Below are 24,877 nucleotides of genomic sequence, written 5' to 3'. Positions count from 1 at the left end.
GGGAACTGCAGAGAACATCCCAGTCCGTTGCCTAAAAGTACTCCTGCAGAATCTTCTCTGTTTCCTTTGTCCATCTTGTAACAGTTTTCTCAATTGCAGGTTGCCTCAGGACAACAGGTTTTTAAAGGGGCCAGAGGTGGACAAGGTTGTGGTCAGCCCTGCCCAGGGGAGGGAGAGAGATGAAGGTGCATGCCTGTGTAGGGTTGGCATAAAATAGTATACTATACTATTAATTTCAAATATACAGTAATAAATTAATGCAGTAAATAATAACTAATAATAAAAGCAACAGTAATAATAAATATAACAGATATACTGCATATAAATAAGCTACTAGGAGCAGATCTGAGAGAAGAACAGCAGTGCGGACTTCAGAGTCCACACAGCCAAGGGGAAGAAGCTGTTGCAGAACCTGGCAGAACTGGTTTGGATGCTACAGTACCTTCTGCCAGATGTAAGTTGGACAAAGCGACCATGGGAGGGGAAGTAGTGGTCTTTCACAAGGCTATAGCAATTGCAGATGCATTGCCTTATAAACATGTCTTTACTGGAGGAGAGGGAGGTCCAAACAATCTTTTCTGCTGTGTGTTCTGTCCATTGTAGGACCTTACAGTCAGAAACGCTGCAGTTCCTAAACCAGACAGTAATGCAGCTGGTTAGAACACTCTCAGTGGTGCTCCTGTAGAATGTGGCGGGAGGTAGGTAAGGAAGGTAAGGTAACGAAGTGGAGATGCTGCCATGCCTTCTTATTTATGGAGGTGGTGTTAATTGAGCAGTAAGGTCACCTGTCAGGATGCACACCAAGGTATCTGGAGCTCTTGAACAATTCCACCGCAGAGCCATCAATGTGCAGTGGGGTGTGAACAGCATGGGCCTTTCTGAAGTCAACAATCATCTTTTTCATCTTGTTACACTTGCACCAGTGTGCCGATCATTGCATCTCAATTCTGTAAACTGACTCATCCCTACTGCTGATGAAACCCAACACTGTTGTGTTACCTACAAACTTAATAATGGTGTTAGAGGTGCACACAACCATACAATCGTAAGTCATCAGAGTGAACAGAAGTGGATGAGTATACAACCTTGTATGGCACCAACTAATGCTCAGCCGGATGGCACTGGAGATGGTGTTTCCAACTTGGACTGTCTGGAGTCTCTCTGTCAGGAAGTCCAGGATCCAGTTGCATAGAAATAAGTTGTAGCCTAGCAGACCCAGCTTCCCTTTGAGCTTCTGGGGGATGATGGTGTTGAAAGTCATACTGAAGGTGCTTTTTGCCAGCTGCATCAAGTTTTCCTCCAGGATTTTGCTTTTTAATCTCATAAGCCTTCCAGGGCCTGTTGCAGAGAAGTGTCCCCACAGCATGATGCTGCCACCACCATGCTTCACAGTGAGGATAGTATGCTTTTTATAATGTGCAGTGTTTGGCTAACACCAAACATGACATTTAGTCTGATGACCAAAAAGCTTGATTTTGATCTCATTAGACCAGGGGTCTCAAACATGTCACTTGCGAGCTGCCAGTACCCAAGTTTATTTCCAAGTAGATCACCATAGGGTTAATGAATCCAACATAAATTTTAAAACTTGATTAGTCAAATTTAATCAGTCCCTCAGCAAACCAACTTACATGTATATCCAATCAAATTCATAGGTGCCCCATCCCCTTCTTACACAAAATTATTATTTGCCAATTAGTTGCACTACTGTCAAGCTTGATGAGTCAGTGGTGATGTAAGATGGGCAGCAACCATGGCATCCCGCAGCAGGGAACCAATACCAATAAGAGGCTAAAAACATACTATTTTCATGAAGAGTGGGAAACAGAGTTTTGTTTCACAAAAGTAAATGATAAGTGTGTTTGATTGATGTGTGGTGCAAGCGTGTCCGTCAGTAAAAGATGTAACGTGGAGTGCCATTTCATAAAGGTCCACAGCAACGTTTCACAGGACTTTCCTGTGGGCAGCAATCTACAAAAAGAGAAGATAAATGCGCTGAAAACAACACTTCAAAGACAACAGTTTCTATTCACCAAACCTATGAAGAAGGCCAATGCAGCAACAGAGGCCTCTTTTAAAGTGGCATACATCTTAACGAAACAGAAAAATTCCTTCACCGATGGCAGGATTGTAAAGGAGGCTATGACAGCGGTGGCTGAAACATTATTCAGGGACCATAAAATTAAGACAGAAATTTTGTCTACTATTGCCAAAATTGTAATTGCTTTGTTTTGTTTTGACAACATTCCTGTTTTAATTCAATAGTGTGCATACAGACATACAAAATGCACTTGCAGGTCAACTAAATATTTTTTGTGATGTTTTAATGCAAAATATGAGTTGTGGGCAGCAACATTTTGTAAATGTTCAGGCAAAACAAGCTTATTCAGTTTGTATGGGTTGTAATAAGCTATGAGAATAAACGTTAGAAAACATGAGTAGCTCTCTGCCATTTTCATTTTGTAAAAGTAGCTCTCAGGGGAAAAAAGGTTGGAGACCCCTGCATTAGACCCTTGAACTTTCACCTAGTTGACTTCAGAGCCTCCCATATTCTTTTTGGGAAATATTTGCTGAGATGTCATTTAAGTTTTTTAAGAGTGGCTTTGGCTTTCTCTATGGCACTCTGCCATAAAAGGGGAGACATTTTGCATTGATCTGTCCTCATTTTGCCATTAAAGAGTATTTTTCTGTTGATCAGTGTCAAAAAAGCCAAGTTAAATACACTGTGATTAAATGATATATAACAATAATATGAAAACTTCAAAGAAGGTGAATGCATTTTATATCGGTACTACATACTGTATACCCCCTCAGCTTCTTATGTTCCAGGTAAAGGTTCTATCCACTTAATCTGTCAGAGTAGGGCAGGTATATTAGTGTACAAATTTACCTTGTTGGTATTTTTTCACATCTTTTAGTAATGCTGTGTCTTTTTTGTAGCATACCGACCAGAACACTCTCCAGATTGGGCTTACAATGTAACAAAACATTTCATACACTGTTTAATTTAAAAAGTGGTCCTCTTTTTGTTGCAGAGAATGAGAAGCTCTAACCTTCAAGCCCCGTCAATAAACAGGAAAGTTCAAATGGCACATGCACACACATATCCAAGGGTAAACTGAGAAACACTGCAGGGCCAGCAGGGGACAGAGTTGCTGCTGCCACCATTAACCACAATCAGACTAGCAGCACAAAGGCACAGCTGACACAAAGACAGTTTCACATAATACAAAATGTAAATTTTTCTAAATAGGACATGACATTGAAAATATGATCATACAATTGAAAAAAAAAGTTTAATAAGATGAAGTTGAGGGCTGTTGTAAACATTTTAAAAAATAAGTTAAACATTTTAAAAACTTTTAAAGCATTTGAACTTTTGATAGAGTCTGTATATGAAATAGATATGCAGTTGTTATGTATAAGACATTATGGAAATAAAATGGAACTACTGCAGTTGTTTGTAATTGCATATAAAAGTTCATTGTAATCTTTATGCTGCTTTTGCTTAGCGGGTCAAAGAGACTGTGCATCATCATAATAGGTAGGCGTTAAAACCGTGGCAGTTCTATTGTTAGTTAACTGGTTGGTTTCCATACACTGAATTCTCTTAGGAAGGTTTAGAGTAGGAGTTGTGCTAACCTTTTAGATGCAGTTGGAAGTTACCAGTTCAGGGAAAAGAAAAGTTTGATAAATCTACGACACGTGGTTATTATATTTTGGTATTTAATCTGAAGCTAAAAAGTACAATAATTTCTTGTTGAAATATGCAAGCATATGTTTTCAAAGCAATTAATGCATATAATTACTGAATCATGAAATTATCCTTAAAGCGGATTGTGCCCTTCAGGGCTGGCTCTGGCCCTCTGTGATCCAGGATTGGAGTAAGCACATTTGGAAAATGAAGTATAACACCAGTTGAAGTATTCCTTGCAATGTCTCTCACTTTATGTTTGTGCCATCTGGTGTGTGCAACTGTTAAGCCCAGAGTCTGTTGGGTTCTTGTATATTTGCAGAATTACTATTCAGTACTGCTTTTCTTTTGTCTGTTAAAATGTAACTGAAGTGTTCTACACTTCACTTATTTCTTTTTTCTCTTTTTTGTTTCCATTGATACATTCCTCTATTTATGAAACCATTTAATCCTAATCAAGGAGCCACAGCCTATCATGGCAGCTTTGAGCATAAGGCAGGAATCACTGGGCACACTCATTCAAATATCCTCACCATTTACTTGCATGGGCCAATTCACAACTACCAAATAACCTAACATGCAAATCTTATGAATGAGGAAGGAAAGTTATACTGGAAACAGATACATCAAACTGGAAATAGATAAATCCAACACAAATAGTACCCAGGCCAAGATTCCTTTTTACATCACTTATACACATCACTCCAGAAACTGAACGGTGTGTTTTAACTTTAGGGGATTACACTCCTCAGACTCCCTATAAAGGCCTATGCCCAAGGTTCTAGAAAGTAAGGTCCAGCTGTTGGTTTAACCTTGGGATCTAGAGGGATGCAGATTTCACCCCACTGGATCAAGCATGCTCAAGCAGCCTACATGTGTTTTTAGGACATGGAAAAGGCATATAACTGCATCCCTTGGGGTGCAGTTGCAGGCTATTAGGTCCCTGTACATCTGGAGCAAAAGCTTAATTTTGAGTTGTCCCAGGTGGGTGTGGAACTTCTCCAGGACTGCCGTCTGTGATCAGTACTATTTATAATTGTTATGGTTAGAATTTCTAGGCTCAGCCAAGGACTAAAGTGTGTTCTTTGCTTTTTACAGATGATGTGGTCCTGCTGGCTGCATCAGGCTGTGACCTCAGGCACACATTGGGGCAGTTTGCAGCTGAGTGTGAAACACCTGGGATGGGGATCAGCACCTTCAGGCCTGAGATCATAGTTCTCAGCTGGAAAAAGGGTGGAGTGCCCTTTCTAGGTTGGGAATGAGGTGCTGCCACAAGTGGACAAGATTAAATATCTCAGGGTCTTGATTACGAGTGAGGGAAGAAGGGAGCAAGAGAGCAATTGGTGGAATGGAGTAGTGTCCACAGTCTTGAGAACATTGTACCTGTTAGTCATGGTAAAAAAAGTGTTTGATCTACATTTCTGACCTCACCTATGCCTATGAGCTTTGGGTAATGACGGTAAGAACTAGATTACAAATACAAGTGTCAGAAATTAGATTTCTTTGCAGGGTGTCTGGCCTTGGCCTTAGAGAGAGGGTAAGGAGCACAGATGTTTGGAAGGAGCTCAAGGTAAAGCCGCTGTCTTGAGGGGGTTTGAGCATCTTAACACGATGCCTTCTGTCCAACTAGAGAGAGACCATAGGGCAGAGCCAAAACACACTGGAGAGATAATATCTCTCAGCTGTCCTGTGAACAGCTCAGTATCCCCCAGGAAGAATTGGAGGAGGGAGCAGGGAAAACGGATGTATAGGCATCTTTGCACAAACAGCTTTTCACATGACCTGGACCCAGGTAACCATCAGAAAATGGATGGCTGGATGGATGGTTGAATTGATGGACATCACTTTTAATTAAAAAAGTGCGAAAAGAAAATAGAATAGAAAACAAAAAGAGAGGCTGTAATTTATTCAGGTGAATTTCAGGGCAATGGATGGAGCAAAAAACCTAATGCAAGACTATCTTGTTTCTCCTCTTCTAGGCACTATTGATGATATTTTAGCAAGCTCCATTTTTAGTCCTGATTGCCGGAACTATCATTGGATGTAGGTAACTAGAATGGACAAGGCCTCTGTCTATTTTGTAGCTGATATCACAAAACAATTAACAACCTTTGATACTGGAACTCTGCAGTGCTGAAATAACTGATGAAACAATTTATTTTTGCATGTCATATGCACTGTTTATGGGCTGAATGTTGCAACTGTCCATGAATTCATGAAATTGCAGATACCAAGACTGGGGTCATTACAAGATCTGCAATGTTGGATTGAAGTGCTCACTACAATAACTAAGTACAATTAACAGAGAATAATCATAAAGAATAAATCAACACTTAAGTATTGTAGTCATTTTTTTTCTTAAAGAGATATTTCAGTCCTGTAAATTATTATCAAAATCAATCAAAAGACAAAAGAAAGGATATGTCAGTAGATGAATACATAAATGTATATATGTAGGGAATATACTAAAAAGCAAAAATGCAGAATGTCAGCTACAATTCAAGTTAGGTTTGTGATTATTTGTGTTGTTGTTTATGAGCTTTGGAAGCAGTGCTATCCACATTTTTATTCAGTGAATTATTATTGAGATGACATATAGTGTTATCGAAGCATTAAAATAAAAGAAAAAATATCACAAACACATAAAGCATGACATTTATTTCTCTCAAGCAAAATGCAGCACTCTCAGGCTCTCTTAATCCTGTTTAGAGCTCTGAGGGACTGAAGCTGATCCTGGCAACATTGGACACAAGGCTTGAATCTGCTCTTTACTTGGCAACAATCCATCTCAGGGAAAAATCACCCAAACATCCATACTCACAATTACACAGTGACAATTAAAAGTTAAAAAAGAAGACATAAAAGGAAATGCAGAAGGAAAACCAGAATAATCTAAGAATATTCTTAGAATATTCTAAGGAAAATCCATTAAAACACAGGAAAAACATGAAAACTCTGTGTGGACAACGATCAGAGGTCAGACTTATAAAATTTACATACACAGAAGAAGAGGTCTGTAATATGCGTACATAACTTTCTATGCAAAAGTCGGGATTTATAAAAGAAAACCTGATGGGAGAACTTGCGTATTTTTGTAGCAACTCTGAACCACTTGTACACAACATTTTGGAGAAAGTGGGAAAAGACAAGACCCTTGATAAAGTGAGGAACTGCACTTTATTGAAGAAACCTGTTAAACGAGAACTCACGTGTATAATAATTCATATCACCAGCCATTACAATGTGCTTTGATGTGACAAATATAAAACTTCAGAAGTGATAAATATGACATTCAGAGTCTACTTTAGTTCCTTTTTAAGATGGTCAATGCTTTGTATTTGCACTAAATAGCTTTTCCATTTTTCTTTCAATTTATATAGGCTACTTGTTGTCAGTTCTCAAGATCGGAAACCAAAGCACGATAAAAGAAAGGCAAGATTCACTCCCTGCATACTGAAAGGTATGCCCTATAACCTATTCATAGCCTAATAATAGTTTGAAACAAAATGGTTTGTCTGGCATTGCCTGAATACAATGCAAATGGTCAAATATGAAGGTGTCAACCTTTAAGGACTGGTTGGATTTTTTTGCCCATAATAATGATTGATAATGAGCTGATCTGGGTTTACAGGAGCCAACTTCTTGGAGTTATGACCTGACTTTAGCTGTACTGGACTGTCCAAAATCAAGCTATACCTGTTCATACTGTATATTTCTGGCAACAGACACCTATCAGTAGGTACTGGCCGGCAAGTCAGGAGTATCTCAGACAATCTTAACCTCCATCATTCCTAAAGTGCTGGAAGCCATAAACTGACTGACGAGGTGCTACATTCAATTTACATATGAAGTGGGTGCACAGGCCAACATAAAAAGGCAATCTACAGCAGTGTCCAGTTTTCCTAGTGCAATAAGGACAGTTGATTGCACTCATATTGTAAGGAGGACACCTAGCAAGAATGATGCTGCTTTTTTTAACATTCCATTAACGCACAACTCATCTATGATGCCAAGATGAGACTGACAAACGTCATGACTCAGTGGCATAGGTGAACCCTTCATTAATTTATTTTGAGGCAAAGCAGTATTGACAAACAACATGCTGATGGTGCTATATGTAATGGCTAGATGCGTCAAATGGGAGGCTGCTCCACCAGCCAATGAAGGTCTATAGCATCATGTTTGTATATGTACAGTATGAGGTTAATTATTATGATCCATATACGGTTGTTTCTGGGTAGCAACAGGTTGGGGTTTGTCCACCACAGGTGTACTTATATAAAAGGATAGAAAACAGAAGTAGGTCCTTTCTAGAGTTTAAAATGGAAATTCCCTAATAATTACATTCTTCTTAATTCATATTCATATCTCAAAAGCGGATGCATGAGCAGATGAGTCACCTATAACACCATAATGTTTTAAAAGTTTATATTAGCGAACCACACACAGTTTTGATATTGAAGCATCCAAGGACTCCAAAGGGCTAATAAGAGAATCCTGAAAATCCAAGGACCCCCAAGATTCATACCTAGGTCTGTTTTCATCCTTAAGCAGTATTTTATCATTTTTTAATCCAACTGAACCATTCCTAAATATATTTACATGTTTTGGTTTACATTTTCAATTAGTTTGTAATAAGCTTTATTTTTATGCTGTCAATTATAAAGGGTTCTAAAGATAAGAAAAATAACTAATGCAATGGCTAGTCCATGTGTGATAAAAGTATGGCAGACCTTTGTTTTAATGTTCTCTTAACCACTAAGCACAATGTTTATAACAGACCTAACCATTCTGTGCAGTGTATTCAAAAACCCTACATACCTTCTGGCCAAATAGTGACTTTGACAAGTAACTGTGGATTTGTACTTAATGTGGATTTACAAATTGTTCAAAAATGCAGTGCTATGCTACTTCAGTCAGAGTGCTTTTTGGCAGCCGTATTATGTGCATGGATAGCAGTAAGCACTTCTGTGTTTAGGGAACCTTCTATCACCTGAACTTGTTTCACACATGACCTGCTTGACATTTTTCTCTGTCTAGCAATTTCAGATTTAGGCATGATTCAAACAAAAGTCCCCTATGACACGAAAAAGTAGATTTAGGGAGTTTTTCATTTTTAAATTAATTTCATCATGTCTATCATCCACTGCTGTCAACACACAAGATAAAAACTTTTTGAAGAGTTTTCTTATAAAAACCCACATATACGTATTCAGAGCATTATCTGGAAGAAAAAAAAAAAATATATATATATATATATATATAGAGAGAGAGAGAGAGAGAGAGAGAGAGTGTATACTACCTTATAATGTCTTGCAGCTTTAAATGTGAAATTTAACGCAATAAATTACCAGCTTAATAATTCATTCCTCAAAAATGTTCTGACAGAGTATGAAGATTTTAAAGAAAGGTTGCATTAAATTAATTAAATCCTCTTTATCTGATGATGCAATTATGTTAAATGTGATCGTTACTGTATATACTGCACATGCTATTTAGTCTGTGTTCTCAACAATCTGGTATCCATGTTGACTATATACAAAATGTTCTAATCAGTAGTTTAATACCTGTTAATTCATGTTTTTCAAATTAATTCAACACAAAAATAAACTGAAGAAAGTACACAGATTGAAAGAGAGCTACATAGACACTGGTGTTAAGATGGGCGAATCAACCAAGAAATTGTTTGGATATGTAAGAGGTTAACCCAAACAGCACAACACTTGGAAAGAACATGGGAAGTGCAAACAGGATTTTATTGCTAAATGGTAATGCAGTACTTGCTAATTAAAGTCTGCTACTTTTAGAACTGAATATATGAATACAGTTTCATCATTTTTTTAGTGATGCAAATATATGGCGACTTTATTTGAGAAATATCTTCCTGAAAATTCACTGTGCTGCCAGTTTAGGCAAACATTTTTTCCTAGAGCCCCATGATGCTTTGTGAGACCAGGATGACATCACAAAGCTGTAACAGCCATGCACAAAACTTTCACACATGTCTACTGTAAAATCACTTCCGATCTATAGAACTCATGTGTGATGTCACAACACGATCAGTACTCTAGTTGGATTTACATTTACATTTATTTGCTTGGCAGATGCTTTTATCCAAAGTAACTTAAAACACAGGTAAACATAATAGAGTAACATAAGATTAGAGCCTGTTTGTTCAGCAAATGTAATAGGACAGGTAACAAAAGTTGATTGCCACAAGTGAAGGGATGTAAAAACTAATAATTTATAATCATAGATTACAATCAATACTGCAATTAAACTAAAAACAATAAATTATCAGACAATATAAAATATTTTAGAGCAGTTTTTCTTTTTTTTTTCACTTTTAGTTAGACAGATATTCACAGAATCGACAGGTCTTTAATTGCTTCTTAAATACATTGCGGGAGTCAGAAGTTCAGCTGGAAGTGGGCAGCCCATTCCACCAACTAGGAACTACACAAGAAAAGAGACTGGATTGAAAGTTGATACCACGCAGAGACAGCAGCACAAGACGCTGTTCCCTGGAAGACCTGAGTGGGTGAGCAGGCGGATAGAACTTTACCATTGTCTCCATATACTCCGATGCTGACCCATTGATTACTCTGTAGGCAATATTTGCATACATCTATTAAAAAAAAACATGCCTGAAATAGTTTGAGGGTTGCATTATTTGACCATAATAAGTACTTCCCCTGGATAAATAACATTGATTCCTTTGAGCTTGAGCCCCACAGCACCATATTAAAACAAGCCTTTAAGGAACCCTACCCTCATCCTCTTGGAATCAAAATGAGACAATGCTAACAACAAAATATTTATTATCATTTAAAAGGTGTTTCTTTCTTCTTGATGGAAGAAAAAAGTGTGAAGCATCTGTACAGATAGCACAGAAAAAAAAAGACACACCGGCTGTGTGAAATGCAACTTTGAATAATGAATAAGTCAATCCCACTCCACCACTTCATGGCACGAACAATGTTTACCTCAAGACTGCAACAATTGGAACTCACAGTACAAAATACCTATATTGTATGTACTTATTGCTAATTTGTTACCATTTGTTGTATTTGTTCCACCTGCATCTTTTGTTATTTGACACATTGTGGCACAGTGGTTAGCACTGCCTCTTCCCAATTCAGATCACATTTTTGGCCACGATTATCAGTCCAGCATAGCTGGCAGACTTCACTAGCCCTCAGGTACACTTAAAAGACCATTGCACCATAATAATCTACTCAAAACTAGTTCTGCTCCTTCTTCCCTATTCATTTCTAAGTATTTTGTGGACCTTGGCAAAGTTCTTGAAAATTTCCATGATTTCTTCAAAGTCATGGTGAAGTGAACTCTTTGGGATTTAACCTCACAATCTGAGCTTTGAGGCAGCCGTGCTAGCCCCTGCGTCACTGTGTCTCAAATAACAAAAAATGCAGACGGAATGAAAACCACTAACAAAAGCTGTAGCATGGGAGTTTCTCCTTACTCTGTTTGAACAAGGTGCCCCAGGTGCAGTGGAAGCATCTTTTCTGTTTCTGATCTATCTGTGCAGATATTTTGTACATTTTTTCCATCAAGAAGATACAAACACCTTGTAAATAAAAATACATGCTTCGTTATTATTGTTATTGCACAGGTTCTTGTTCTGAGGGAGAGGGTTCTTTTAAGGCTTGTTTTGACCGGTAGCTGCATATGGCTAATTATGCATGTGCAATTAGCCATGTGGTGCTATATAACAGCACACACGAATTAGCATTATATATCCTGTGGCATACTCATAATAATCTCATTATGGTCAACTAATGTACTCCTCATATTAAAATACTGCAATAGTTCTTTTTTGTTTTTGTGGGGTACAAATTGTCTGGATCAGGTCCTGGCATCACACATGCACAGCAGATCGGACCACGAAGTTACAGGATGCATGCAATTTCTGCACAGCTCTGTCATGTCACTCTGCCCTCATAAAGCATCATGGGGCACTCCTAAGCTGGCCACAATGCAAATTTCCAGGAAAATATTCCGTGAACAAGATCACTAGCAAATTTCTTTGTTTAATACTAGTTATCATATATGTATATGAAAGAAAAACATGGAAAATTTTTACTTATATATTGTACAATTCAAACTTCAACTTGAAACAAATTCTGTGCATTCATAATTTTAAAAAATATATATTTTCGGTAACATTTCCTGAAATTTAAACTATAAAAAAACATGCTCTTTCCAAATTATGGCACAACATAAGAAGATTTAAACTAATTGTATTTCAAAATAAGGATGCTCTTTATTTTGTTAATGAACATGCATTCAAATTAAAATAATCTAAATAACCAGGTAATGTAGGTGGTAACAAGTAACCCCATTATCACCCCCAAAGTTAATACATTTATGTCTCTTTTTCAAAAAATAAAATGCATATATTTTGCTAAAAGTAAAACATCAAAAACACTGTGCATAGGTAGGCATGTCAATGAAAATTTGCTTATTATGTTATTTTAACATAGTTACTGATTTTACAGTTTTAAATGTACATATACTCAAAACTTAAACAAATAATTCTGCTGCTTTGAAAGCTGATATTAAATCAAATTGAAAAACATATAGCTTAACTGATTATTTGATGATCATGAAATTATATGTTTAATGATGTAAATTTTGAAAAATTTGTTGCTATTACATATATGCACACTTTTGAAAGTTAACAAGAGAGCTTTGCTCTGTGATTTGTTGGTTGATTTGTTGTTCCATTAAGTGTAATTGCTTTATCAATTGTTGGTCTATGACTGTTGTTGTGGCCAGCCAGGACCCTAGCCCAGCCAGGATGCCTCCACACCAGGAGCAGGGGAGAAAATGTGGCCAGAATATTTCCTTCCCCAGAATGCTAGGTGTCAGCCACCCAGGATGACAGCGGTGCCTTGGACTCCTGCAGGACCCCATGGGAGTTGTAGTTTGATATAACCCTGTTGGGGTCTGTGGGTGCCACAAGGGGTTGCTGCAATGGCTTCTGAGCCCTGGAGAGGAGCTCTTCTGCCACACCCAGAAGTGCTGCCGCCAGTAGGGCAACAAGCATCTGGAGCACTTGCAGCTGCCTTATAAAAAGAGCCAGCAGTCACCAGTCCAGGAGCCAGAGTTGAGAGGAGGGAGATGAGCTTGCAGGGAGGAGTGGAGGAGAAAAAAGGAAGAAAAAGGAAAAGAATTGTGTTTGGTTATTGTGCTTGTGTTTGGGACTGTGTTGCTGTGCTTGTGGGAGATGGAGAAGACGTTACCCAAAAGAGAAAAGAAAAAACTCAAATCCCTGTGTGCTTTGAACTTGTGTCCTATGCCTGTCTGTGTCAGGGCTGGCCTTTACACTGTAAATGTATTAGCTATCACATCCTTTCACCTCTGGCAATCAGCTTTTGTTACCTGTCCTGCTACAGCTGCTGAGCAAGCAGGCTCTAGCTTAATGTTTACCTCTTTTGTAAGTCGCTGTGGATAAAAGTGTCTGCCAAACAAACAAATGTAAATGATAATGCATTATTTTGAAAATTATATAGCTTTACTAACTCTTGAGATAATTGTTTCACAATTGTAAAATTAAACATCTGATGATGGTGTAAGTTTAGTAGAATTTGTTGCTATTAAATGTACACTTACTTATAACTCAGGTAAGTAATTCTGTTGTTTTGAATGTTGCTAAATAGATTTTACTTAGCAATATATAAAGCAAAGCTGTACTAATTTGTCAAAGAATTGTTTGATGATCGTGAAATTATATGTTTGACGGTGGTGTACATTTAGTGGAATTTGTTGCTATTAAATTTACATATTTATAGCTCAGATAAATAATTATCTTGTTCTGAATGCTGTTAAATAGATTTTATTTAAAAACATATAGCTGTACTGTTTAGTAAGACAATTGTCTGACAATTATAAAATTATGTTTGATGATAGCGTAAATTGAATACACTTTGTTGGTATATGGGAGTTTTAAATGTAAACTTATTTAGGTTTACTTTGCAAGCTGAGGATTAGTTTTTGAAAAATATTCTCTAGCATCAAATAACTAGCATCTAATTTACTCTTCATAGATTACATGCTTTGTATAGGGAACAAGATGTATAGATTTGTTTACCAATGTGGCAGTTTCTATATTTACACTTTTGTATTAGTCCATAAAGAAAATGATAATCAACTCCACAAACGCAGTCATTATGGTTAATCCATATTGCTTCCACAGCTATTGCAAGATCAAGAAAACTGAAAAACCAAATCCATATATACAGTAACACTGGAAAATATCTTCAACAAAAGTGTACACTTTACTAAGCATTAAAAAGATGAACCTAAAGAATAAGTGAACAGCAGCTCAGATTGACTCCAATCAAAAACTACAGATTCTAGTTGTCTTCTTCCGAGACCTTTCTTGAATCCTCTTTTACTTATTATATCAGCAAATACTTACCTAAGTCAGCTTGCCCAGTGGCATTTGAAGTAGCTGGTAACTATTTTTGACCAGTACAGCACATAATGCACTAGACAAGCTACTGTAACAACTAAGACCCATCTACATCAGTCAGATGAACAAAAACTAACATTTACACCTTAACAATTTGTTTTTATCAGATTTCAGTTCGTTGTGAGGACCAGTTACTTATAGATTACCATGGTGAAATAACTTACTATTATCATGTAATTAAGTAAAGTAATAGATTATTTTGGTAATACACAGTTTTATATTTAAACATATTTACCCCAATTTTATTTTGATTTGCCAATTACTGCACTATAGTTTTCAGTGACACCCTCCAATATAGAGAAGAGAAACAAAGAGTAACATAATATCGCAAATAATTATAAAATATGATTAAGGTTTGAATGCCACATTCTGAACGGTACAGCAAAACTTTGACATTTCAGAGTCAAGTATAACATTATATGCATAACTATTTAAACAGCATTACAAGAGTAGCAAAAAAACTACAGTAGTGCTTAAAACAGCAGAGAACCCCAAGGGTCCAGTAAATCGAAGCAACTGTACAAGATACTTCAGCATTTCACCATCAACTTCAGAATGCAAAAGCTGCAAATTTTTGTTTTTAAATGTATAATCAAGTTTCCCAAAAATTGCAGAGCACAGCTAACAAAAGCCCATGATGTCTGAAAATTGACCTTTGCTACATATTGTAGTTTCAAAACAAAAAACACAAGACTAAGTTCTTAAGATTGTCAGAAGCGCCCCCTTAAATGATGTATTGATTTGAACACTGAAAGCTTGGAGAAGATGCCATTTGGTGGTTTTCAAATTAAGAATTCAATAAAACAATTGAAGGGCACTAAACAGTTAAATGACACATGGGCATAGTACAGTATATGATATATGAATAGCATTTAACAAATCATAAAATACAAAATAAGCATAAGATCCTCAAAAGCCTCAAAACCTCAAAAACCAGAACAAGCTAGAAACTAACCACACAGCACTGACATGTTATAAACCAATTATAAAACATAGTTTGTATTAAATACCCTTACATCAACAAAGAAAGAAATACTCCCATCACTTCAACATAGACACAGTTCTTGTGACAATGGCAGAAGTAAAAAACACCATAAAAAGTTCTGTCCAGTTCTTTATACAGGGTGTCTCAAACAATGTATACACTTGACATATAAATGTAGAGTTGCCTCAGCAATTAATTAAAGTGGTGTAAAGCAATGTTTCTTAACCACTAGATCAATTGTGGGCTGTTGCTGGTGGGTCATGAGGGGTCACCCCCACTCTTACAATCACAGCACCCCTCCACTTTTACAAATTTCCATGTTTCACCAAAGGGGAGCTTCCCCCTTCAGCTTGTTGGTTGTCAATCAATGTGATAAGGTAAAACTGGGTCACAATACTATAAAGGTTGAGAAACACTGGTGCAAAACACTTAAATGGCTAGAAGAAGCAACTGAAAAAATGTATGCAACAGTCCTAGCAGACACCATGCTCACACGTGAATCCTCAAATGGGCCTGTTGGATCCAAATCCAAGGTCAAATGTCAAGGGTTCCTCAATAAAAATGAACAAGCTGAGTACTATAAGCTCAATCCTTGTACACTGGTAAGGAATTTGTATTCATTGAATGGTCAGTTTTTGGGTTAGACAGAAACCTGTGTAAGGTAGGGCAACTAATTTGTAGATGTGTTTTCCATGCCTGTTGATAGCCATTGGCCTATATGTATTGGTAAAGTTAGATATTAAGCAGTGATCATGTTAATGGCTGTAGCTTTAGAGAATCACTCAGGTACACTTCACTGCCAGCTGCAGCACTGAATGTTTAGAGCACAGCCTCTAAGTACTTCACCATTCTTTCGGCTTTAGCAAAGACATTCTTAGCTGAAGCAAATTAGTGACTGTGATTTTGTAATGGTTTGTGGGAAATGAAGGCAGCCAAACGTGTTATTTTCTAATCTGTAATATTGCTGCACATGTTGTAGTGGTGTTTTACTCAATTTGTGTTTTATTATTGAATGCAAAGCAAAAAGAGGCTGTTGTGTTTTACCAATTTTTAGTGTTTCATATAAAACATGCTAATCACAACTAAAATAACTGTGAAAATTGAGATGTATATGATATTAAATCAGCTATGTTGATTGTCTAAGGTGAATAATATGAATATATTTTATTATTATATTTTTTGATCCAATGCCTTCATCCAAGAAAACTTACAAGATCTGGACAAACTACAATTGTTCATATTAATTTTTTTACAACTGGATTACCCTGACTCTGGTGCTCAGGGCTTCAAAGTGAGTCAAAGGTGTGAATTTAACCAACTTTGTGCTTTAAAGTCCAATGTCTTAATTTCTATACTGAAGTATATTTTGACATTTTTCATTTATTTTAATAAAATATACAGGAAATATATTATGTAAGTAACTCGAAGAAACACATAAACATTGTAGAATTAGCCAGCAGTAAAGTATGTATACTGTACATTTTCTTGAGACACCCTGTATATGCATAAAAAAATCTCGATCATTTTTCTTTTTAAAGATAACACTTTTAACGACAAAGTCAATGTATAATCAATATTCCAGAAAAGGAAACAATCAAAATCTCTTTTTTGACAATGCAAAAGGATTACAAAAATTAAAGTACCAAAAATGCAAGTTCTTCTAATAAAGGTAATCTATACCTTTCAACACACTTTTTTAAAGCCAACGATGAAGATGTGAAACTACAACACTTAAACTTTGGTCCTTTTTCTTCAAGCAAAAACAAACAGGCTATTTATTGCAGTTTATCTGAACTGACGTGTAATTCTTAAACAGCCAGCAAAATATAGTTATAAGGAAAGGAACTGGACAAACCTGTCAGAAGAAGACTGTGCCAATATCCACCAGCTACTGCAGTTACCTTACAGCCCGGTAAATCCAACTTTTCAGGAAGAAGCAAATCCTTTTTAAGATTTCCGCAAGCTCGACCACAACCCCATAAGAAAACCATCCCATCACCTGAAGAAAGAATAGCAAGAGAGTGTGTTGAAGGGCAATACTTTGCTACTAAATTTCAAGTTCAAATTTATTATTTCTACAGAATGCACTGAAATCCTTACTTGAAAAGTTGATGGGTAGCACTTATTATCAAACAGCCATTGAATAAGCCATCATGCGAATTTACAGTATACGATATACAAAAGGTTGATGGGGAAGGGGTTACCACCAGTTGGATTTAAATTCTGTGTGACATGTACAGATTTATTAGGATGCTGTATGTATGTTGGGACAGGTCCTAATTCTGTAACTGTGAAAGATAAGCACGCCTTTTATGTTTACTGGATAACCAAGAAGGACAATAGGTAAGCATACAAGCACAAAACAGGAAGAAAGAGATGGAATGTAGGTAGAAGCAACACTCGTAATAGCTCTGTGCCGCCACTTGTGACCTCATTTTCTTTCTTTCCCTCTCTCTCTCTCTTTGAAGGTCAGGCATCACTTTGACCTTCTCTGTTGCATATGCTCTATTGTACCTGGAGAACACTGCATTACATCCCTGGAGCTCTTACATGGGACTAACTATAACCTTATGAAGACCAGGTGGTGTACCTGGGCAGGGCAACTTCTGGTCAGTCAGGTATTCCCTCATAATATATAACGGCAAGGAATGCTTTTGATCTAAAATTACAGTTGGAGTTTAACATTTCTCAGGGAGGACTGAAAACACTAAATATGAATAATTCAAAGATTGAAACACAGTAAGACATAAATAGTTGGGTGATTTGCGAAAAGGGTGAAATTTTAAGTTTATTCTTTGAATATTTGGAAAAGGAAGCCGTATAAAGTATACCAAATAAACAGTCATTTAAATCTTATCAAAATGTTTACCTAAAAGAAAGCTGCAGCAAACAAATGTATGCTGTGGATTCCTTTCCAGAAACCAAATTAAAATTTGTGCAAACCCAGAAAAATAATTTTGCAACGCATGTTAAAGATTTAGTGCTTACCATTTCCCCAATTTGTCTCTTAATCCATAACTATAAAGAACATGTTGTAGAAATAAACATTGCAATACAACATTCACCTAGTTATCTAATAAAACTAATAAGCATAATAAACTTTTGTTGCCACATGGCACCATGTTCCCTTTCCTAAAATAAATAAAATTTTACAACTTGCCTTTAATTTTTCATTCTGCATGAACTAATATATTATTTTCAAGGTGTACTTAAACCAAAAATGCAGAGATGTTGCCAAGCCTAGATGCATTTTCATTTTTGGATGACAATGCCTCTGGATCATATCTGTATCAATGTTATAAATTTTGAGTTATCATCTGTAATTGTCACCCTAAAATTCTCCTTGTCCAGTTCACTTCACTGGATCACTACAAAAGCTTTCATATCATGGAAGCAACTACCATCAAGCTCTCTCTAATACTCATCCACAGCCTTTTTCTGCTTTCACAGCCTGACAGGTGTTGTCCTTGTTGTGTTAGTACTCTCCAGATAAATTATGAATGCAACATGAAAGCTGTAAAATTTGTTGTATCTTCTATTATCTCCATGTTAAAGGCCACAAAAGCTCTTCAGTGAAGTCAGCCATTAAGAAATGACAGGTATTGCTATCAGGCTTCTTTATAGTCTATTACCTGCAATGACAGCAGCTGCTGCAGAACCACTGTACAGCCTATCACATTATTTGCAGCTAAAGTCAGCTACTGTGTCATTTCGGCTCATTTTCTTGACAGTGCTATCATAAATCCATTCAGCTGCAGGGTAACTGTCGACTGCCTCGATTATCTTCATAGCCCGAATGAATCTTGAAATGTATGTAACAGGCAATGACTGTTATGGATCAGACACAGGGGCCATTCCCTCTCCATGCTGTCAGGTCTGTGAAGCAGTACCTCTTGCAAAGGGAATTTCTGAATTGCTCTCTTGTAATTGAGTAAAATAGCTGAACTTTGAGGGAGAGTGCTGTTCATAAATAACAAGTTTTGCCTTTTCAGTACAGTGCTCAACTGAATACTGCAAAATATACAGCTTTGAGTTATACAAGGAATATAACACCCAAAATCAAGTCTAAGTGATTAGCAGTATTGACTTGAGACTCTGCCCAGCTAAAATATCATATGTGTTTGATTTGACAAAAAATGAGGTTACACCTAAATGAATATGCTCTTGGATAAACTAATTAGTACAGGCTGTATTAATTTCAGACCCTAAATAAAATAAAGAAAATCTTACAATTACCCTTCAGAAGTCAAATTTTGGACTCCAAGGCGTATTTGTCAAACATATCTCATTTTACCTGTCATAATTTTGCTACTGTATGTTTTCTTTACCCATGATGGTATGTCAGAAAGCACAGTTATAGTAATAACATTTGCCCAAGTTTCTTCATGCAATTGGCCCAGCTGATGAACAGCATTAGAAACTTTATCTTTATCATTTAACTTTTCTCCATTCAGATGCTATTTACCTGTAAGAAGGTCAAAATTCTTACTATATGACCACAAGAACAGCAGGATGGGGGTTTTAGCATGTATATTTCTAGATTCACACAGAAGGTGCAGAAATCCTTTTGAGAGACTGGACTTATTAAGGTGATAATATTTTGCCAAGCAAAAGGGTTTGGCTAGTTTAGAAATGGTGAAACTGGCACTAAGTAAGAATGACAAAATTTCTTTCTTAAATATTTGAAAGAGTAGTTGTCATGTACTGTAGCGTCAGTTTCACCTTACATTTTATAATTTATTGGAGAAAATCATGTCTTTCATCTGCACCAGTAATAGTACAGAAATGACACAAAACTGTATTTTATATGACATTCCAATATCCTATAACAAAAATCCACAGTAAGTTTTTAGATTTAAGTGCAGCATTAGATGCCATTGACCACTCTATTTATTTACTTAGACTAGAAAACTACATTGGGCACTAAAGGAATTGTCCTTGCATGGTTTAGTACATATTTATCAAATTGATTTCAATATGTACAGAAATGTGCTGACAGTACTCTTTCACTATATTAAGTAGTTAAAAATAATAAGTATTCAGATCATTATTGTTTTTACTTTACATGTTGCTTCTGAGAACTATCATTAAAAAACATAACATTCATTATCTGTTATTTGCAGATGATGCCCAGCTATACCTTTCCTTTAGACCAAATGATGGTTCTTTTTTTTTATTATTATTAATTTTATTGCAATCCATACAAAGCAATCAAGTTTTTACAAAAAGAAAAATTGAGTTAAGAACAGATCGATCCCCACCCTGAGAGAGAGAGCAAGCCAAACGGTGTAAAATTTAAGGCTTGTAAACATACCTAAATTAATAAATTCTCTGTGCTTTATGAACTTATTTTAGAATATTACTGATTAGATCCTGCCATGTTTTGAAAAAAGTCTGTACAGATCCTCTAACTGAGTATTTGATTTTTCCAATTTCAAATAATATAACACATCGTTTCCCACTGACTTAAAGAGGAGTGTTTGTGTTCTTCCAGTTTATCAGAATAAGTCTGCGTGCCAGAAGTGTAGTGAATGCAATCACAATTTGTTTGTCTTTCTCCACTTTAAGCCCCTCTGGAAGAACCCCAAACACAGCTGTTAATGGGTTAGGAGGGATTGTGAGTCCAAGGCTGTCTGAAGGTAATTAAAATTTTTTGTCCAGAATAATGTTAATTTGGTGCAGGCCCAGAACATGTGACCCAGTGAGACTGGGACTTGGTTGCAACGTTCGCAGGTTGAATCATGCCCTGGAAACATTTTGGAGAGTTTTAGTCGAGACAGATGTGCTCGATATATAATTTTGAGTTGTATAATTGTATGCTTTGCGCATATGGAGCTCGAGTGAATTCTCTGCATTGCTACTTTCCACTCCTTTTCTGATATATTAATTGAGAGATCTTTTCCCAGTGTCCTCTTGGATCTTTGAAAGGAGGGATTGTAAAATGATTTTATATATTGTAGAGATGGAGTCTAAGTCCTTGAGATTGAGCAATATTTTTCCAGCATGGATGAGGGTGCAAGATGAGGAAAATCTGGAAGGTTCTGTTTAACAAAGTTCCTGATTTGAAGATAGTGAAAGAAATGTGTAGCTGGAATGTTAAATTTGGAATGTAATTGTTCATAGGATGCAAAGACGTTGTCTATATAAAGATCTCTAAGCAAGTTAATTCCAAATTTTTCCAGATATTAAAAACTGCATATGTTTGTGAAGGTTGAAAGAGGTGGTTCTCTTGCAGAGGTGCCACAGATAGAAGCTTCTCCGTCTTAAAATGCTTTCTACATTGGTTCCAGATTCTAAGTGAGTGGAGCACAATTGGGTTATTAGTGTATTGCCGATAACGTGTGTTTATTGGAGCACAGAGCAAGGAATACAAAGAAGTACTGCAGGATTTTACTTCTATTCGGTCCAAGCCTGTGTATGTTCTTCTATTTGTGTCCAGGTTCTTATCGCCTGTATATTTGCTGCCCAGTAATAAAACTGGAAGTTAGGTAGAGCCATGCCGCCTTCTGCCTTTTGTCTTTGTAGGGTCTCTTTTTGGATGCGTGGATGTTTTGAATTCCAAATAAATGAGGTTATTGTTGAATCTAATTGCTTAAAGAATGATTTATTAATGTATATTGGATGTTTTGAAATAAAAAGGAGCTTAGGAAGAATATTCATCTTAACAGTGTTAATTCTTCCAGCTAGTGTGAGATGAAGGGTTGACCATCTATGCAAGTCTTGTTTAATTTTTTCCATGCAGACGAAATTTTGTTGATAAAGAGCTTTATGTTTACTTGTGATGTTTACCCTAGGTATTTAAACTGTTCTGCAATGATAAAAGGTAGGGTGTCTAATCTAATATTATATGCTTGAGAATTCACTGGAAAGAGTACACTTTTATTCAGATTAATTCTGAGACCAGAGATCTTTTGAAATTCTGTGAGTGCTGCTAAGACTGCAGGCACAGAATTTTCTGGGTCGATATATACAGTACCATATCATCTGCATATAATGAGATTTTCTGTTCCAGTCCTTCTCTGCTAATCCCCTTTATCTGATCAGTATTTCGACAATGTATTGCCAGTGGTTCAATGGCAATGCAAACAGCAGCGTGACAAGGGCATCCTTGTCTAGTGCCACGTTCTAGTTTAAAGTAGTCTGAGCAAATGTTGTTGATGCAAACTGAAGCTTCTGGGTTAGTATACAGTAATTTAATCCATGCACAAATGTTGGGCCAAACCCAAACTTCTCCAATGTAGTAAAAAGGTATTTCCATTCAATCATGTCGAATGCTTTTCTGCATCCAATGATAATAATATTTCTGGGGTGTTTGATTTAGTTGGTGAGTATATTACATTAAACAGGCGTCGAAGATTTGAAGATAAGTGCCAGTCCCTAATAAATCCAGTTTGGTCTTGTGATATTACCGAGGGGAGCACTTTCTCCATCCTTCTAGCTATGATTTTAGAGAGTATTTTAACGTTATTATTCAGAAGTGAAATTGGTCTGTATGATGCACATTATAATAAGTCCTTATTTTGTTTTGGAGAAACAGTGATTAGTGTTTGGCGAAAGGTTTGAGGAAGAGATTGGTTATCTCTGGCTTCTGTAAATGTTGCTAATAGGAGGGCAGCTAGCTAAGCAGAGAATTTCTTGTAAAATTCTGCAGGGTAGCCATCAGGGCCTGCTGCTTTCCACCTTGGAGTGACTTTATAGCATCTAGTAATTCTGATAATGCCAGAGGTTTATCAAGTTCCTCCACACTAAAAGCGTCTATTTGTGGCATCTGTAATGAATCCAGAAATGCATTAGATTGTGTATTGTCTTCTTTAAACTCAGTAGTATATAGGGATTTATAGTAGTCTCTGAAAGTGTGCATTATATTTTTGTGTTCGACGTTTGTGTTGCGTTGCGCACTTCTTGCTTGTGAATTTGTTGAGCTAAAAGCTTATTAGCTTTCTCTCCAGGTTTAATTCCGAATGTAGAGCCTGTCTTCTCCTATGTAGAGTCTCGCTTGGTAGTCTGGCGTGTTCTTCATCTATTTTAGTAATTTCGCTTTTTATCTCTGCTACTTTCTTGGCTTCAGATTTATTTCTGTGGGAAAGATATGAGATAATCTGTCCTCTTAAAAGGCCTTAAGAGTTTCCCAGAGTATTCCTGCAGAGATCTCGGGGGATGTATTTGTCTCTAGAAAGAATTTGATTTGTTTGGATATAAATTCCATACAATTCTCGTCAGCTAATAGAAGCGGGTTGAGGCACCATTTGCGAGGTGGGTGTATGGGGCTTAGTAATTTTAGCTCCAAGATCATAGGTGGATGGTCAGAAATAACAATAGCATCGTATTTGCAAGATTTAATCTTATGCAAGAAGTTATTGTCTATAAAGAAGTAATCAATCCTTGAGTAACAATGATGTACTGGTGAGTAGAAAGAATATGTTCTTGAATTTAGGTTTAAAAAGCTCCAGGCGTCTGATACGTTGTGATCAGTTATAAACTTTGTAATTATCTTTGTGGTGTTAGATGCTGTTTTTCCCCCTGTGGAGGAAGTCCTATCTGAAAGTGGATTTAGAACACAATTAAAGTCCCCAGCCATTATAACTTTATGAGTGTTCAGATTGGGAATGGATGCAAATAAATTTTGTATAAATTCCTTATCATCAACATTAGGTGCATAAACATTTATCAAAATCATTTTACAGTTAGATAAGTCTCCCATGACCATTACATATCTCCCTTCAGGATCCAATACTACATCTGATGCTACAAATGGTACTGTTCTATGTATGAGAATTCCCACACCTCTAGTTTTCTTCGTAAAACTAGAATGGAATATTTGGCCAGTCCAGTCTTTTTGCAGCCGGAACTGATCCTTGCTTATTAAGTGAGTCTCCTGTAAAAATACTATTTTAGCATTTAGACCTGTTAGGTGAGAGAGTATTTTCTTTCTCTTTAATTAGTGATTCAGGCCTTTAACATTCCAGTTTACGAAGTTAACTGTCCCATCATGGAGACACTGATTCTGTTTTTGATGTCATTTTATTATATAAAAAATTATATATTTTTATTATATAATATTTATATATTAGGTATAGATCAAGCCTGCTCTCTTTCTTTCCCCCCCTTAACCCCTCACCCTCTCTTTTTGCCTCCCCAAGTGAGGCTAAAACCCTCTTCACACAGTCCCAGTCCTCTGACATACCCAGAGACAGAGCACGTCCAAAGCAAAACACGCCCCAATGCAGCAGCACTTTAGGGTTAAAAGATAGAGATATCTATTACCAATATAGTCTTAAAAAAATAAAAAAAGAATTTTGCACTTAAAATACATATATTGTCTTCAGCAATTTTAGTGCATTATGATGATACACCCAGATAATAAAACCCAGGGGATGGTGCTAAAAATGTGTCCAGAATAAGCAGAAGTCTTAATGCAGTAATAGCAATAACAATAAACCAAGGGTATGATATTGAACAGTCTCGTTTAGGGTAGAGATGAAATAATTAGAAAAGAAAAAAAAAGAGAAAAAAAGAATAATTAAGCACAATAAAACATAAACAGATAGCGCCCTAGTAATACTAAGTAATAATGAGAATATATGCTGATAAAAACCCATATTTTAAAAGAATAGATCAGACAGTAGATTATTAATCCTTGCTTTATCATTAACTGCCATGACTCACTATTATGTATCAGAATAGTCCCAGGATCAGCTTT

The sequence above is a fragment of the Polypterus senegalus genome, chromosome 7 (genome assembly GCF_016835505.1).
Source record: "Polypterus senegalus isolate Bchr_013 chromosome 7, ASM1683550v1, whole genome shotgun sequence".
NCBI classification, from domain to species: Eukaryota; Metazoa; Chordata; class Cladistia; order Polypteriformes; family Polypteridae; genus Polypterus; species Polypterus senegalus.
The sequence above is the reverse complement of the archived record's forward strand: the minus strand, read 5'-3'. Positions refer to the sequence as shown.